The following is a 15590-nucleotide window of genomic DNA, read 5'->3' on the forward strand; positions in this document are numbered from 1 at the left end:
CCCCTGCACTCCGATCCACCCCCCCCGGTGCTCCGTTCCACCCCCCCGTGCTCCATTCCAGCCCCCCCGTGCTCCGTTCCACGTCCCCCGTGCTCCGTTCCACCCCTCCCGCGCTTCGATTCCCCCCCCATGCTCCGATCCCCCCCCGTGGTCCCCCCCCCACCCCATCATACTTACCGATCCAGCCGGGGTCCCGTCCGTCTTCTCCCTGGGCGCCGCCATCTTCCAAAATGGCGGGCGCATGCGCAGTGCGCCCGCCGAATCTGCCGGCCGGCAGATTCGTTCCAAAGTGCATTTTGATCACTGAGATAGATTATATCTCAGTGATCAAAATAAAAAAAATAATAAATGACCCCCCCCTTTGTCACCCCCATAGGTAGGGACAATAAAAAAAATAAAGAAATTTTTTTTTCCACTAATGTTAGGGGTAGGGTTAGGGGTAGGGGTAGGGTTAGGTGTAGGGTTAGGGTTAGGGGTAGGGTTAGGGGTAGGGTTAGGGCTAGGGTTAGGGGTAGGGTTAGGGGTAGGGTTAGGGCTAGGGTTAGGGTTTCGGTATGTGCACACGTATTCTGGTCCTCTGCAAATTTTTCCGCTGCGGATTTGATAAATCCGCAGTGCTAAACCGCTGCGGATTTATGGCGGATTTACCGCGGTTTTTCTGCGCATTTCACTGCGGTTTTACAACTGCGATTTTCTATTTGAGCAGTTGTAAAACCGCTGCGGAATCCGCACAAAGAAGTGACATGCTGCGGAATGTAAACCGCTGCGTTTCCGTGCAGTTTTTCCGCAGCATGGGCACAGCGATTTTTGTTTCCCGTAGGTTTACATTGAACTCATGAGAAACTGCTGCGGATCCGCAGCGTTTTCTGCAGCGTGTGCACATACCTTTAGAATTAGGCTATGTGCACACTGTGCGGATTTGGCTGCGGATTGGCCGCTGCGGATTCACAGCAGTGTTCCATCAGGTTTACAGTACCATGTAAACATATGAAAAACCAAATCCGCTGTGCCCATGGTGCGGAAAATACCGAGCGGAAACGCTGCGTTGTATTCTCCGCAGCATGTCAATTCTTTGTGCGGATTCCGCAGCGTTTTACACCTGTTCCTCAATAGCAATCCGCAGGTGAAATCCGCACAAAAAACACTGGAAATCCGCGGAAAATCCGCAGGTAAAACGCAGTGCCTTTTACCCGCCGATTTTTCAAAAATGGTGCGGAAATATCTCACACGAATCCGCAACGTGGGCACATAGCCTTAGGGTTAGGGTTGGAATTAGTGTTAGGGGTGTGGGGAGGTTAGTGTTGGAGTTAGAATTGAGGGGTTACCACTGTTTAGGCACATCAGGGGTCTCCAAACGCAACATGGCGCCACCATTGATTCCAGCCAATCTCGTATTCAAAAAGTCAAATGGTGCTCCCTCACTTCCGAGCCCTGACGTGTGCCCAAACAGTGGTTTACCCCCACATATGGGGTACCAGCATACTCAGGACAAACTGCGCAACAATTACTGGGGTCCAATTTCTCCTGTTACCCTTGTGAATCTAAAAAAAATGCTTGCTAAAACATAATTTTTGAGGAAAGAAAAATGATTTTTTATTTTCACGGCTCTGCGTTGTAAACGTCTGTGAAGCACTTGGGGGTTCAAAGTGCTCACTACATATCTAGATAAGTTCCTTGGGGGGTCTAGTTTCTAAAATGGGGTCACTTGTGGGGGTTTCTACTGTTTAGGCACACCAGGGGCTCTGCAAACGCAACGTGACACCCGCAGACCATTCCATCAAAGTCTGCATTTCAAAACGTCACTACTTCACTTCCGAACCCCGGCATGTGCCCAAACAGTGATTTACCCCCACTCATGGGGTATCACCGTACTCAGGAGAAACTGGACAACATATATTGGGGTCAAATTTCTCCTGTTACCCTTGGGAAAATTAAAAAATTCTGGGCTAAATAATTATTTTTGAGGAAAGAAAACGTATTTATTATTTTCACGGCTCTGCATTATAAACTTCTATGAAGCGCTTGGGGGTTCAAAGTGCTCACCACACATCTAGATAAGTTCCTTTCGGGGTCTAGTTTCCAAAATGGGGTCACTTGTGGGGGGTTTCTACAGTTAAGCCACATCAGGGGCTCTGCAAACGCAACGTGACTCCCACAGAGCATTCCATCAAAGTCTGCATTTCAAAACGTCACTACTTCACTTCCGAGCCCCGGCATGTGCCCAAACAGTGATTTACCCCCACATATGGGGTATCAGCGTACTCAGGAGAAACTGGACAACAACTTTTGGGGTCAAATTTCTCCTGTTACCCTTGGGAAAATAAAAAATTGCAGGCTAAAAGATCATTTTTGAGAAAATAATTTTTTTTTTTTTATTTTCATGGCTCTGCGTTATAAACTTCTGTGAAGCACTTGGGGGTTCAAAGTCCTCACCACACATCTAGATTAGTTCCTTTGGGGGTCTAGTTTCCAAAATGGTGTCATTTCTGGGGGATCTCCAATGTTTAGGCACACAGGGGCTCTCCAAACGTGACATGGTGTCCGCTAATGATTGGAGCTAATTTTCCATTTAAAAAGCCAAATGGCGTGCCATCCCTTCCGAGCCCTGCCGTGCGCCCAAACAGTGGTTTACCCCCACATATGGGGTATCAGCGTACTCAGGACAAACTGGACAATAATATTTGGGGTCTAATTTCTCCTATTATCGTTGGCAAAATAGGAAATTCCAGGCTAAAAAATGATTTTTGAGGAAAGAAAAATTATTTTTTATTTTCATGGCTCTGCGTTATAAACTTCTGTGAAGCACCTGGGGGTTTAAAGTGCTCAATATGCATCTAGATAAGTTCCTTGGGGGGTCTAGTTTCCAAAATGGGGTCACTTGTGGGGGAGCTCCAATGTTTAGGCACACAGGGGCTCTCCAAACGCGACATGGTGTCCGCTAACAATTGGAGCTAATTTTCCATTCAAAAAGTCAAATGGCGCGCCTTCCCTTCCGAGCCCTGCCGAGTGCCCAAACAGTGGTTTACCCCCACATATGAAGTATCGACGTACTCGGGAGAAATTGCCCAACAAATTTTATGATCCATTTTATCCTACTGCCCATGTGAAAATGAAAAAATTGAGGCGTAAAGAATTTTTTTGTGAAAAAAAAGTACTTTTTCATTGTTACAGATCAATTTGTGAAGCACCTGAGGGTTTAAAGTGCTCACTAGGCATCTAAATAAGTTCCTTGGGGGGTCTAGTTTCCAAAATGGGGTCACTTGTGGGGAGCTCCAATTTTTAGGCACACGGGGGCTCTCCAAACGTGACATGGTGTCCGCTAAAGAGTGGAGCCAATTTTTGATTCAAAAAGTCAAATGGCGCTCCTTCCCTTCCAAGCCCTGCCGTGCGCCCAAACAGTGGTTTACCCCCACATATGAGGTTTCAGCGTACTCAGGACAAATTGGACAACAACTTTCGTGGTTCAGTTTCTCCTTTTACCATTGGAAAAATAAAAAAATTGTTGCTAAAATATAATTTTTGTGACTAAAAAGTTAAATGTTAATTTTTTCCTTCCATGTTGCTTCTGCTGCTGTGAAGCACCTGAAGGGTTAATAAACTTCTTGAATGTGGTTTTGAGTACCTTGAGGGGTGCAGTTTTTAGAATGGTGTCACTTTTGGGTATTTTCAGCCATATAGACCCCTCAAACTGACTTCAAATGTGAGGTGGTCCCTAAAAAAAATGGTTTTGTAAATTTCGTTGTAAAAATGACAAATCGCTGGTCAAATTTTAACCCTTATAACTTCCTAACAAAAAAAAATTTTGTTTCCAAAATTGTGCTGATGTAAAGTAAACATGTGGGAAATGTTATTTATTAACTATTTTGTGTCACATATCTCTCTGGTTTAACAGAATAAAAATTCAAAATGTGAAAATTGCGAAATTTTCAAAATTTTTGCCAAATTTCCGTTTTTATCACAATTAAACGCAGAATTTATTGACCTAATTTTACCACTAACATGAAGCCCAATATGTCACGAAAAAACAATCTCAGAACCGCTAGGATCCGTTGAAGCGTTCTTGAGTTATTACCTCATAAAGGGACACTGGTCAGAATTGCAAAAAACGGCAAGGTCTTTAAGGTCAAAATAGGCTGGGTCATGAAGGGGTTAAACTGTGTGGTAACCACCATTATCATGCCGCGTGTCATGCGAGAAGCGGAGGAGGTGTGTCTTCATGGGTGGAGCCAGAGAAAGAGCGCTAGGGGAAGCAGCGCTCCATGCTCTGCCATGAGCAGACAAAAAGGAGGAGGCCCCGACTTGAAAACCCTCAGTAGCACAATTCATCTCACCAGTAGTGTTGAGCGATACCTTCCGATATCGGAAAGTATCGGTATCGGATTGGATCGGCCGATATTCAAAAAATATCGGATATCGCCGATACCGATACCCGATCCCAATGCAAGTCAATGGGACCAAAATATCGGAGTTAAAATAAACCCTTTCTTTCCTTGTAGGTTCATTCTACATGAAGGAAAACAACAAAGAATAATGCAGGATGTATTTGGGGAGGTGGCGGAGACATTAAAGTCATAGAGGTTTAGCCCAATCAAATAGAATAGCCTTATTTTTTTTTCTTTTAAAGACGTTCGGAGTGACAAAGATATTGACTATGTAATTTTTTTTTTATTTTGTCAGATATTGATGTTTCACTATTCCACGCCCTTCCCCTTCTTTTTTTTTTTACTTTTCCCACACTTTCATCTTCATCATCATCAGAATCTTTGACATCAACTTCTTCTTCACCTTATTCATCTTCTTCTTCATCTTCTACCTATTTTTTTTTATTACATTCTTCATATTCATTTTATTCAACTATTATTATTCTTCCTATTCTACTTCTTCATCATATTCTCATTTGTGACAGGCATTCCCGTAGTTGTTATCTATAAAAGTTTGAAGATTACACCTTCCGTTCTGCCAGTCACAAAAGTTACATTTGTCCGCGTTCAGTTTGGCCTGCAGCATCAGGCTTTATCCAGGGGCACCACGAGGAGGAACGGACTCACCCCCATACACTGCTTAGTCTTCTTCTGCATATAATTTAGATAATATCTTTTACTCTGATATTAAGTGTTATGCTTAATGTTCTTCTGCTCTTTGTTCTGCAGCCTCTTGTTCTTCTGCTTCTCGGTCTTCCATGTCGTCGTCTCCAGGGTCGTCGTCTCCAGGGTCGTCGTCTACGCCGTCATCGTCGTCGTCATCGGGGTGGTCTTCCGGGTCATCAACTTTAGGGTCTTCAACTTGGAAATGTAGCAGAAGGTACAAGAAGGCTGAGAAAATGCCAAGAACCAGCTGATGGAACTGGAACTCGGATGGCTACCCGAAGGTTCAAGAGCCTATGGAACTACCGAGGACCAGCTGACGTTACTAGAACCCGGTTACTAAGCAGGAGGTACCCGTGCTAAAAAGCACTACCAAGGACCGCCTGACGTTGGCGGAACTCGGATACCCAGAAGGAGGCACCTAAGCCAAAGGCTCTGCCCGGAACCAGCTGACGTTACTGGAACCAGGATGGGGAGCAAAAGGTACAAGAGCAAAAGACACTGCCGAGAACCAGCTGACGGTACTGGAACCTGGATGGGTAGCCGAAGGTCCAAGAGCCAATGGAACTACCGAGGACCAGCTGACGTTACTGGAACCCGGTTACTAAGCAGGAGGTACCCGTGCCTGAAAGCACTACCATGGACCACCTGACGTTGGTGGAACTTGGATACCCAGAAGGAGGCACCTAAGCCAAAAGCTCTGCCCGGAACCAGCTGACGGTACTGGAACCAGGATGGGGAGCAGAAGGTACAAGAGCAAAAGACACTGCCGAGAACCAGCTGACGGTGCTGGAACCAGGATGTGGACCAGAAGGTCCACAGGAGAGGAGAGAACAGCTGGGCCGCGAGGCAGCCGCAGTTACCGAACCCCAACAGTCCTACAGGGGGAGCTTGGCCTACTGGCACTACAGAACCAGCCTTGACTACCAATTCACGCAGCCCACATAGGAAGCTCCTAAACTGGAGGCACCCTGGAGTTGGCTAACTCGACCGCAACACGACGGGGCAACGCATAGGTGTCTCAGTGAGTTTGACAGTACCCGGAAACAGCTGACGGTGCTGGAACCAGGCTGGGCATGAGGGAGTACCCGTGACAAAAACACTGCTGGGAACCAGCTGGCGGTGCTGGAACCCAGATGCGTTGCCCCAGTGTGCAAGAGCCAATGGCACGACCGAGGACCAGCTGACGGTGCTGGAACCCGGTTACTAAGCTGTAGGTGCCCGCGCTTAAAAGCACTACCAAGGACCGCCTGGCGTTGGCGGAACTCGGATACCCAGGAGGAGGCACCTAAGCCAAAGGCTCGGCCCGGAACCAGCTGACGGTGCTGGAACCAGGTGGTGGACCACAAGGTCCACAGGAGAGGAGAGAACAGCTAGGCCGCGAGGCAGCCGCAGTTACCGAACCCCAACAGTCCTACAGGGGGAGCTTGGCCTACTGGCACTACAGAACCAGCCTTGACTACCAATTCACGCAGCCCACATAGGAAGCTCCTAAACTGGAGGCACCCTGGAGTTGGCTAACCCGACCGCAACACGACGGGGCAAGCATAGGCGTCTCAGTGAGCTTGACACTACCTGGAAACAGCTGACGGTGCTGGAACCAGGCTGGGCACGAGGGAGTACCCGTGACAAAAACACTGGCGAGAACCAGCTGGCGGTGCTGGAACCCGGATGCGTTGCCCCAGTGTGCAAGAGCCAATGGCACGACCGAGGACCAGCTGATGGTGCTGGAACCCGGTTACTAAGCTGTAGGTGCCCATGCTTAAAAGCACTACCAAGGACCGCCTGGCGTTGGCGGAACTCGGATACCCAGGAGGAGGCACCTAAGCCAAAGGCTCGGCCCGGAACCAGCTGACGGTGCTGGAACCAGGTGGTGGACCACAAGGTCCACAGGAGAGGAGAGAACAGCTAGGCCGCGAGGCAGCCGCAGTTACCGAACCCCAACAGTCCTACAGGGGGAGCTTGGCCTACTGGCACTACAGAACCAGCCTTGACTACCAATTCACGCAGCCCACATAGGAAGCTCCTAAACTGGAGGCACCCTGGAGTTGGCTAACCCGACCGCAACACGACGGGGCAAGCATAGGCGTCTCAGTGAGCTTGACACTACCTGGAAACAGCTGACGGTGCTGGAACCAGGCTGGGCATGAGGGAGTACCGTGACAAAAACACTGCCGAGAACCAGCTGGCGGTGCTGGAACCCGGATGCATTGCCTATTAAAGATTGTCTTCCTAGAGCCCCAACTAGCGGTGTTGGAGCAAAGGGTAAGCAGGGGGAGCAGAGTGTAGGCCGAAGCCTGCACTGGAGGCAGCTTTGTGTCTGCGTTGCGTTTGCAGGACACTTTGCCGGCTACACAGTGGGGGAACAGCTGGCGTTGCTGAACCCCACTGACACAATGGCGGGTGTTTTTCTCTGTGCAGCTTGCACTTCCGGGCAAAAACTAGCGGTGTTAGAGCCCAGGGGCAGCAGGAGGAGGAGAGGAGCAGAGTGTAGGCCGAAGCCTAGTTGAACCAATTTCAAATGAAACCTTTAACCCCCCCTCAGGTGTTACAAAGTACAAGAGCCACACCTTGTGCAGCACTAATGCTGCACAAGTCAAAGGTTGCTCTATTAATTTGTCTACTTGCACACGCTGAATCAAACACGTACACAATTTAGCCCATTCTACAGTCAAACTGTAGTGGAGGCGTGACTTGTCTTTTTAAGGAAACGCAGCACAGGTGTCCCAAATAACGCCTTGGTGCTTGGCGCAGCTTCCTGAGCATTGTTATTTGCTGTACTGGAGTCTGCGCTCTTGTGTTATCCCTTGGCAAAGCCCTGTTAGCGCTGCCTGTCTTATGACCTCATTTCATGTTGGCCGGTGCGGTTAACGATGGCCATAAATCCCAGACCCACAGTGCCTTTTCATAAAGTCACACTGCGGTGCTGGGATTCGGGCCTTGAGCAGTAAATATTTTTGCCGCTCACGCACGTCCTTACACCTGCTTCAGACTGGGCGGCCTCTGCTGATCCCTTCTCGCATGCCGAGGCCATGAGGCTGCACAGTCTGAAGAAGGCGGAAGGAGATGAGTGACGACAGGCGAACATATGCACTGCTCGTGCCCATAAACCACACCCTCGCTGTCAAAATAAATAAGACACCGAGGGGCGTTGTTTCGAGCAGGGCAGACGCACAGGCGCAGCCAGCTAACCAATGATGTCAAAAGACAGGCAGCGCTACAAAGGGTGGTGCTGCGTATCATTAGAAAGGAAAGTCACACCTCAGGGACAGTGGAATGGTCTCAATGAGACACATTTTGTAAGTGTTGAGTTCCACGTGGGCAAGGAGAAAAAGTCAGCCACCTTGTACAAATGCAGCATTACTGCTGTACAAGGTGGCTGTTATACATAGAAACACCTTGGGGTGGGTGGCAGGGTCCCTTTAATTTCAGTTCATGTGCCTGCGTGGCGTTTGCAGGTCACGTTGCCGGCTACACAGCAGGGGAACAGCTGGCGGTGCTAAACCCCACTGACACATTGACTGGTGTTTTTCTCTGTGCAGCTAGCACGTCCGGGCAAAAACTGGCGGTGTTAGAGCCCAGGGTCAGCAGGAGGAGGAGAGGAGCAGAGTGTAGGCCGAAGCCTGCACTGGTGGCAGCTTTTGGTCAGTTGTGCCAGCGTGGCTTGTGCTGGACACGATGCCGGCTACACAGCAGGGGAACAGCTGGCGGTGCTGAACCCCACTAACACATTGGCTGGTGTTTTTCTCTGTGCAGCCAGCACTTCCGGGCAAAAACTAGCGGTGTTAGAGCCCAGGGTCAGCAGGAGGAGGAGAGGAGCAGAGTGTAGGCCGAAGCCTAGTTGAACCAATTTCAAAGGTAACCTTTAACCCCCCCTCAGGTGTTGCAAGGTACAAGAGCCATACCTTGTGCAGCATTAATGCTGCACAAGTAAAAGGTTGCTCTATTAATTTTGCTCCTTGCACACGCTGAATAAAACACGTACACTATTTAGCCCATTATACTGTCAAACAGTAGTGGAGGCGTGACTTGTCTTTTTAAGGAGACGCAGCACAGGTGTCAAAATTTACACCTAGGTGCTGGGCGCAGATTCCTGAGCGTTGTTATTTGCTGTACAGGAGTCTGCGCTCTTGTTATCCCTTGGCCATGCGCTGTGAGTGCTGCCTGTCTTCTGACCTCATTTCATGTTGGCCGGAGCGGTTAGCGATGGCCATGAAACCCAGACCCGCAGTGTCTTTTCTTTAAGTCATACTACGGGGCTGGGATTCGTGACCTTGCGCAGTAAATTTTTCGCCTGTCACTCATGTCCTTACACCTGCATCAGACTGGGCGGCCTCAGCTGATCCCTTCTCGCATGCCGCGGCCATGAGGCCGCACAGTCTGAAGAAGGCGGAAGGAGATGAGTAAAGACAGGCGAAGATATGCACTGCTCGTGCCCATCAATCACACCCTCGCAGTCAAAATAAGTAAGACAACGAGGAGCATTGTTTCAGGCAGGGCGGACGCACAGGCGCAGCCAGCCAACCAATGATGTCAGAAGACGGGAAGCGCTACCAAGGGGGGTGCTGCGTATCATTAGAAAGGAAAGTCACACCTCAGGGACAGTGGAATGGTCTCAATGAGACACATTTTGTACGTGTTGAGTTCCACGTGGGCAAGGAAAAAAAGTCAGCCACCTTGTACAAATGCAGAATTACTGGTGTACAAGGTGGCTGTTATACATAGAAACACCTGGGGGTGGGGGGCAGGCTCCCTTCAATTTCAGTTCATGTGCCTGCGTGGCGTTTGCAGGTCACGTTGCCGGCTACACAGCAGGGGAACAGCTGGCGGTGCTGAACCCCACTAACACATTGGCTGGTGTTCTTCTCTGTGCAGCTAGCATGTCCGGGCAAAAACTGGCGGTGTTTGAGCCCAGGGTCAGCAGGAGGAGGAGAGGAGCAGAATGTGGGCCGAAGCCTGCACTGGTGGCAGCTTTTGGTCAGTTGTGCCAGCGTGGCTTGTGCTGGACACGATGCCGGCTACACAGCAGGGGAACAGCTGGCGGTGCTGAATCCCACTAACACATTGGCTGGTGTTTTTCTCTGTGCAGCTAGCACTTCCGGGCACAAACTAGCGGTGTTTGAGCCCAGGGGCAGCAGGAGGAGGAGAGGAGCAGAGTGTAGGCCGAAGCCTAGTTGAACCAATTTCAAAGGTAACCTTTAACCCCCCCTCAGGTGTTACAAAGTACAAGAGCCACACCTTGTGCAGCATTAATGCTGCACAAGTCAAAGGTTGCTCTATTAATTTGTCTACTTGCACACGCTGAATGAAACACGTACACAATTTAGCCCATTATACAGTCAAACTGTAGTGGAGGCGTGATTTGTCTTTTTAAGGAGACGCAGCACAGGTGTCCAAAATAACACCTTGGTGCATGGGCGCAGCTTCCTGAAAGTTGTTATTTGCTGTACAGGAGTCTGCGCTCTTGTTATCCCTTGGCCATGCGCTGTTAGTGCTGCCTGTCTTCTGACCTCATTTCATGTCGGCCGTTGCGGTTAGCGATGGACATGAATCCCAGACCCACAGTGTGTTTTCAAAAATTCACACTGCGTGGCTGGGATTCGTGGCCTTGTGCAGTAAATATGTTTGCCGCTCACACATGTCCTTACACCTGCTTCAGACTGGGCGGCCGCATCTGATTCCTTATCGCATGCCGCGGCCATGAGGCCGCACAGTCTGAAGAAGGCGGAAGGAGATGAGTGAACACGGGCAAACATATGCACTGCACATGCCCATCAATCACACCCTCGCTGTTCAAAAAAATAAGACACCGAGGGGCGTTGTTTCGAGCAGGGCAGACGCACAGGCGCAGCCAGCTAACCAATGATGTCAAAAGACGGGCAGCGCTACCAAGGGTGGTGCTGCGTATCATTAGAAAGGAAAGTCACACCTCAGGGACAGTGGAATGGTCTCAATGAGACACATTTAGTACGTGTTTAATTAAACGTGGGCAAGGAGAAAAAGTCAGGCACCTTGTACAAATGCAGCAGTACTGCTGTACAAGGTGGCTGTTATACATAGAAACACCTGGGGGGGTGGGGGCTGGTTCCCTTTAATTTCAGTTCAGGTGCCTGCATGGCGTTTACAGGACACGTTGCCAGCTATACAGCAGGGGAACAGCTGGCGGTGCTGAACCCCACTGACACATTGACTGGTGTTTTTCTCTGTGCAGCTAGCACGTCCGGGCAAAAACTGGCGGTGTTATAGCCCAGGGTCAGCAGGAGGAGGAGAGGAGCAGAGTGTAGGCCGAAGCCTGCACTGGTGGCAGCTTTTGGTCTATTGTGCCAGCGTGGCTTGTGCTGGACACGATGCCGGCTACACAGCAGGGGAACAGCTGGCGGTGCTGAACCCCACTGACACAATGGTGGGTGTTTTTCTCTGTGCAGCCAGCACTTCCAGGCCCCAACTGGCGTAGTTAGAGCCCAGGGTCTGCAGGAGGAGCAGAGTGTAGGCCGAAGCCTAATTGAACCTATTTCAAAGGTAACCTTTAACCCACCCTCAGGTGGTACAATGTTGAAGAGCCACACCTTGTGCAGCAGTAAAGCTCCACAAGTGAAAGGTTGCTCTTTAAGTTTTGCTCATTGCACACGCAGAATGAAAGACGTACACAATTTAGCCCATTGAACAGTAGAACTGTATTGGAGGCGTGACTTGTGTTTTTAAGGAGACGCAGCACAGGTGCACATACATAACGCTTTGGTGCTGGGCGCAGCCTCCTGACCGTTGTTATTTGCTGTACAGGAGTCTGCGCTATTGTGATCCCTTGGCCATGCGATGTGAGTGCAGCCTGTCTTCTCACCTCATTTCATGTTGGCCGGTGCGGTTAGCAATGGCCATGAATCCCAGACCCGCAGTGTGTTTTCAAAAATTCACACTGCGTGGCTGGGATTCGTGGCCTTGTGCAGTTAATATGTTTGCCGCTCACACATGTCCTTACACCTGCTTCAGACTGGGCGGCCTCAGCTGATCCCTTATCGCCTACCACGGCCATGAGGCCGCACAGTCTGAAGAAGGCGGAAGGAGATGAGTTAAGACAGGCGAACATATGCACTGCACATGACGATCAATCACACCCTCGCAGCCAAAATATATGAGACAACGAGGGGGGTTGTGTTGGGCAGGGCGGACGCACAGGCACAGGCAGCCAACCAATGATGTCAGAAGACGGGCAGCGCTACCAAGGGGGGTGCTGCGTGTCATTAAAAAGGTAAGTCACACCTCAGGGACATTGTAATGGTCTGTAATGAGACACATTTTTTACGTGTTTAATTCAACGTGGGCAAGGAGAAAAAATCAGCCACTTTGTACAAATGCAGCAGTACTGCTGTACTAGGTGGCTGTTATACATAGAAACACCTGGGGGGGTGGGGGCAGGTTCCCTTTAATTTCAGTTCAGGTGCCTGCATGGCGTTTGCAGGACATGTTGCCAGCTACACAGCAGGGGAACAGCTGGCGGTGCTGAACCCCACTGACACATGGACTGGTGTTTTTCTCTGTGCAGCTAGCACGTCCGGGCAAAAACTGGCGGTGTTAGAGCCCAGGGTCAGCAGGAGGAGGAGAGGAGCAAAGTGTAGGCCGATGCCTGCACTGGTGGCAGCTTTCGGTCTGTTGTGCCAGCGTGGCTTGTGCTGGACACGATGCCGGCTACACAGCAGGGGAACAGCTGGCAGTGCTGAACCCAACTAACACATTGGCTGGTGTTTTTCTCTGTGCATCTAGCACTTCCAGGCTACAACTGGCGGTGTTATAGCCCAGGGTCAGCAGGAGGAGGAGAGAAGCAGAGTGTAGGCCGAAGCCTGCACTGGTGGCAGCTTTTGGTCTGTTGTGCCAGCGTGTCTTGTGCTGGACACGATGCCGGCTACACAGCAGGGGAACAGCTGGCGGTGCTGAACCCCACTGACACAATGGTGGGTGTTTTTCTCTGTGCAGCCAGCACTTCCGTGCCCCAACTGGCGTAGTTAGAGCACAGGGTCTGCAGGAGGAGCAGAGTTTAGGCCGAAGCCTAATTGAACCAATTTCAAAGGTAACCTTTAACCCACCCTCAGGTGGTACAATGTTGAAGAGCCACACCTTGTGCAGCAGTAAAGCTCCACAAGTGAAAGGTTGCTCTTTAAGTTTTGTTCATTGCACACGCAGAATGAAAGACGTACACAATTTAGCCCATTGAACAGTAGAACTGTATTGGAGGCGTGACTTGTGTTTTTAAGGAGACGCAGCACAGGTGCACATACATAACGCTTTGGTGCTGGGCGCAGCCTCCTGACCGTTGTTATTTGCTGTACAGGAGTCTGCGCTATTGTGATCCCTTGGCCATGCGCTGCCTGTCTTCTCACCTCATTTCATGTTGGCCGATGCGGTTAGCAATGGCCATGAATCCCAGACCCGCAGTGTGTTTTCAAAAATTCACACTGCGTGGCTGGGATTCGTGGCCTTGTGCAGTAAATATGTTTGCCGCTCGCACATGTCCTTACACCTGCTTCAGACTGGGCGGCCTCAGCTGATCCCTTATCGCCTACCACGGCCATGAGGCCGCACAGTCTGAAGAAGGCGGAAGGAGATGAGTTAAGACAGGCGAACATATGCACTGCACATGCCCATCAATCACAACCTCGCAGCCAAAATATATGAGACAACGAGGGGGGTTGTGTCGGGCAGGGCGGACGCACAGGCACAGGCAGCCAACCAATGATGTCAGAAGAGTGGTGCTGCGTACCATTAGAAAGAAAAGTCACACCTCAGGGACAGTGGAATGGTCTCAATGAGACACATTTTGTATGTGTTGAGTTCCACGTTGGCAAGGAGAAAAAGTCAGCCACCTTGTACAAATGCAGCATTACTGCTGTACAAGGTGGCTGTTATACATAGAAACACCTGGGGGGGTGGGGGCTGGTTCCCTTTAATTTCAGTTCAGGTGCCTGCATGGCGTTTACAGGACACGTTGCCAGCTATACAGCAGGGGAACAGCTGGCGGTGCTGAACCCCACTGACACATTGACTGGTGTTTTTCTCTGTGCAGCTAGCACGTCCGGGCAAAAACTGGCGGTGTTATAGCCCAGGGTCAGCAGGAGGAGGAGAGGAGCAGAGTGTAGGCCGAAGCCTGCACTGGTGGCAGCTTTTGGTCTATTGTGCCAGCGTGGCTTGTGCTGGACACGATGCCGGCTACACAGCAGGGGAACAGCTGGCGGTGCTGAACCCCACTGACACAATGGTGGGTGTTTTTCTCTGTGCAGCCAGCACTTCCAGGCCCCAACTGGCGTAGTTAGAGCCCAGGGTCTGCAGGAGGAGCAGAGTGTAGGCCGAAGCCTAATTGAACCTATTTCAAAGGTAACCTTTAACCCACCCTCAGGTGGTACAATGTTGAAGAGCCACACCTTGTGCAGCAGTAAAGCTCCACAAGTGAAAGGTTGCTCTTTAAGTTTTGCTCATTGCACACGCAGAATGAAAGACGTACACAATTTAGCCCATTGAACAGTAGAACTGTATTGGAGGCGTGACTTGTGTTTTTAAGGAGACGCAGCACAGGTGCACATACATAACGCTTTGGTGCTGGGCGCAGCCTCCTGACCGTTGTTATTTGCTGTACAGGAGTCTGCGCTATTGTGATCCCTTGGCCATGCGATGTGAGTGCAGCCTGTCTTCTCACCTCATTTCATGTTGGCCGGTGCGGTTAGCAATGGCCATGAATCCCAGACCCGCAGTGTGTTTTCAAAAATTCACACTGCGTGGCTGGGATTCGTGGCCTTGTGCAGTTAATATGTTTGCCGCTCACACATGTCCTTACACCTGCTTCAGACTGGGCGGCCTCAGCTGATCCCTTATCGCCTACCACGGCCATGAGGCCGCACAGTCTGAAGAAGGCGGAAGGAGATGAGTTAAGACAGGCGAACATATGCACTGCACATGACGATCAATCACACCCTCGCAGCCAAAATATATGAGACAACGAGGGGGGTTGTGTTGGGCAGGGCGGACGCACAGGCACAGGCAGCCAACCAATGATGTCAGAAGACGGGCAGCGCTACCAAGGGGGGTGCTGCGTGTCATTAAAAAGGTAAGTCACACCTCAGGGACATTGTAATGGTCTGTAATGAGACACATTTTTTACGTGTTTAATTCAACGTGGGCAAGGAGAAAAAATCAGCCACTTTGTACAAATGCAGCAGTACTGCTGTACTAGGTGGCTGTTATACATAGAAACACCTGGGGGGGTGGGGGCAGGTTCCCTTTAATTTCAGTTCAGGTGCCTGCATGGCGTTTGCAGGACATGTTGCCAGCTACACAGCAGGGGAACAGCTGGCGGTGCTGAACCCCACTGACACATGGACTGGTGTTTTTCTCTGTGCAGCTAGCACGTCCGGGCAAAAACTGGCGGTGTTAGAGCCCAGGGTCAGCAGGAGGAGGAGAGGAGCAAAGTGTAGGCCGATGCCTGCACTGGTGGCAGCTTTCGGTCTGTTGTGCCAGCGTGGC

This window comes from Ranitomeya imitator, chromosome 6, assembly GCF_032444005.1.
Source record: "Ranitomeya imitator isolate aRanImi1 chromosome 6, aRanImi1.pri, whole genome shotgun sequence".
NCBI lineage: Eukaryota > Metazoa > Chordata > Amphibia > Anura > Dendrobatidae > Ranitomeya > Ranitomeya imitator.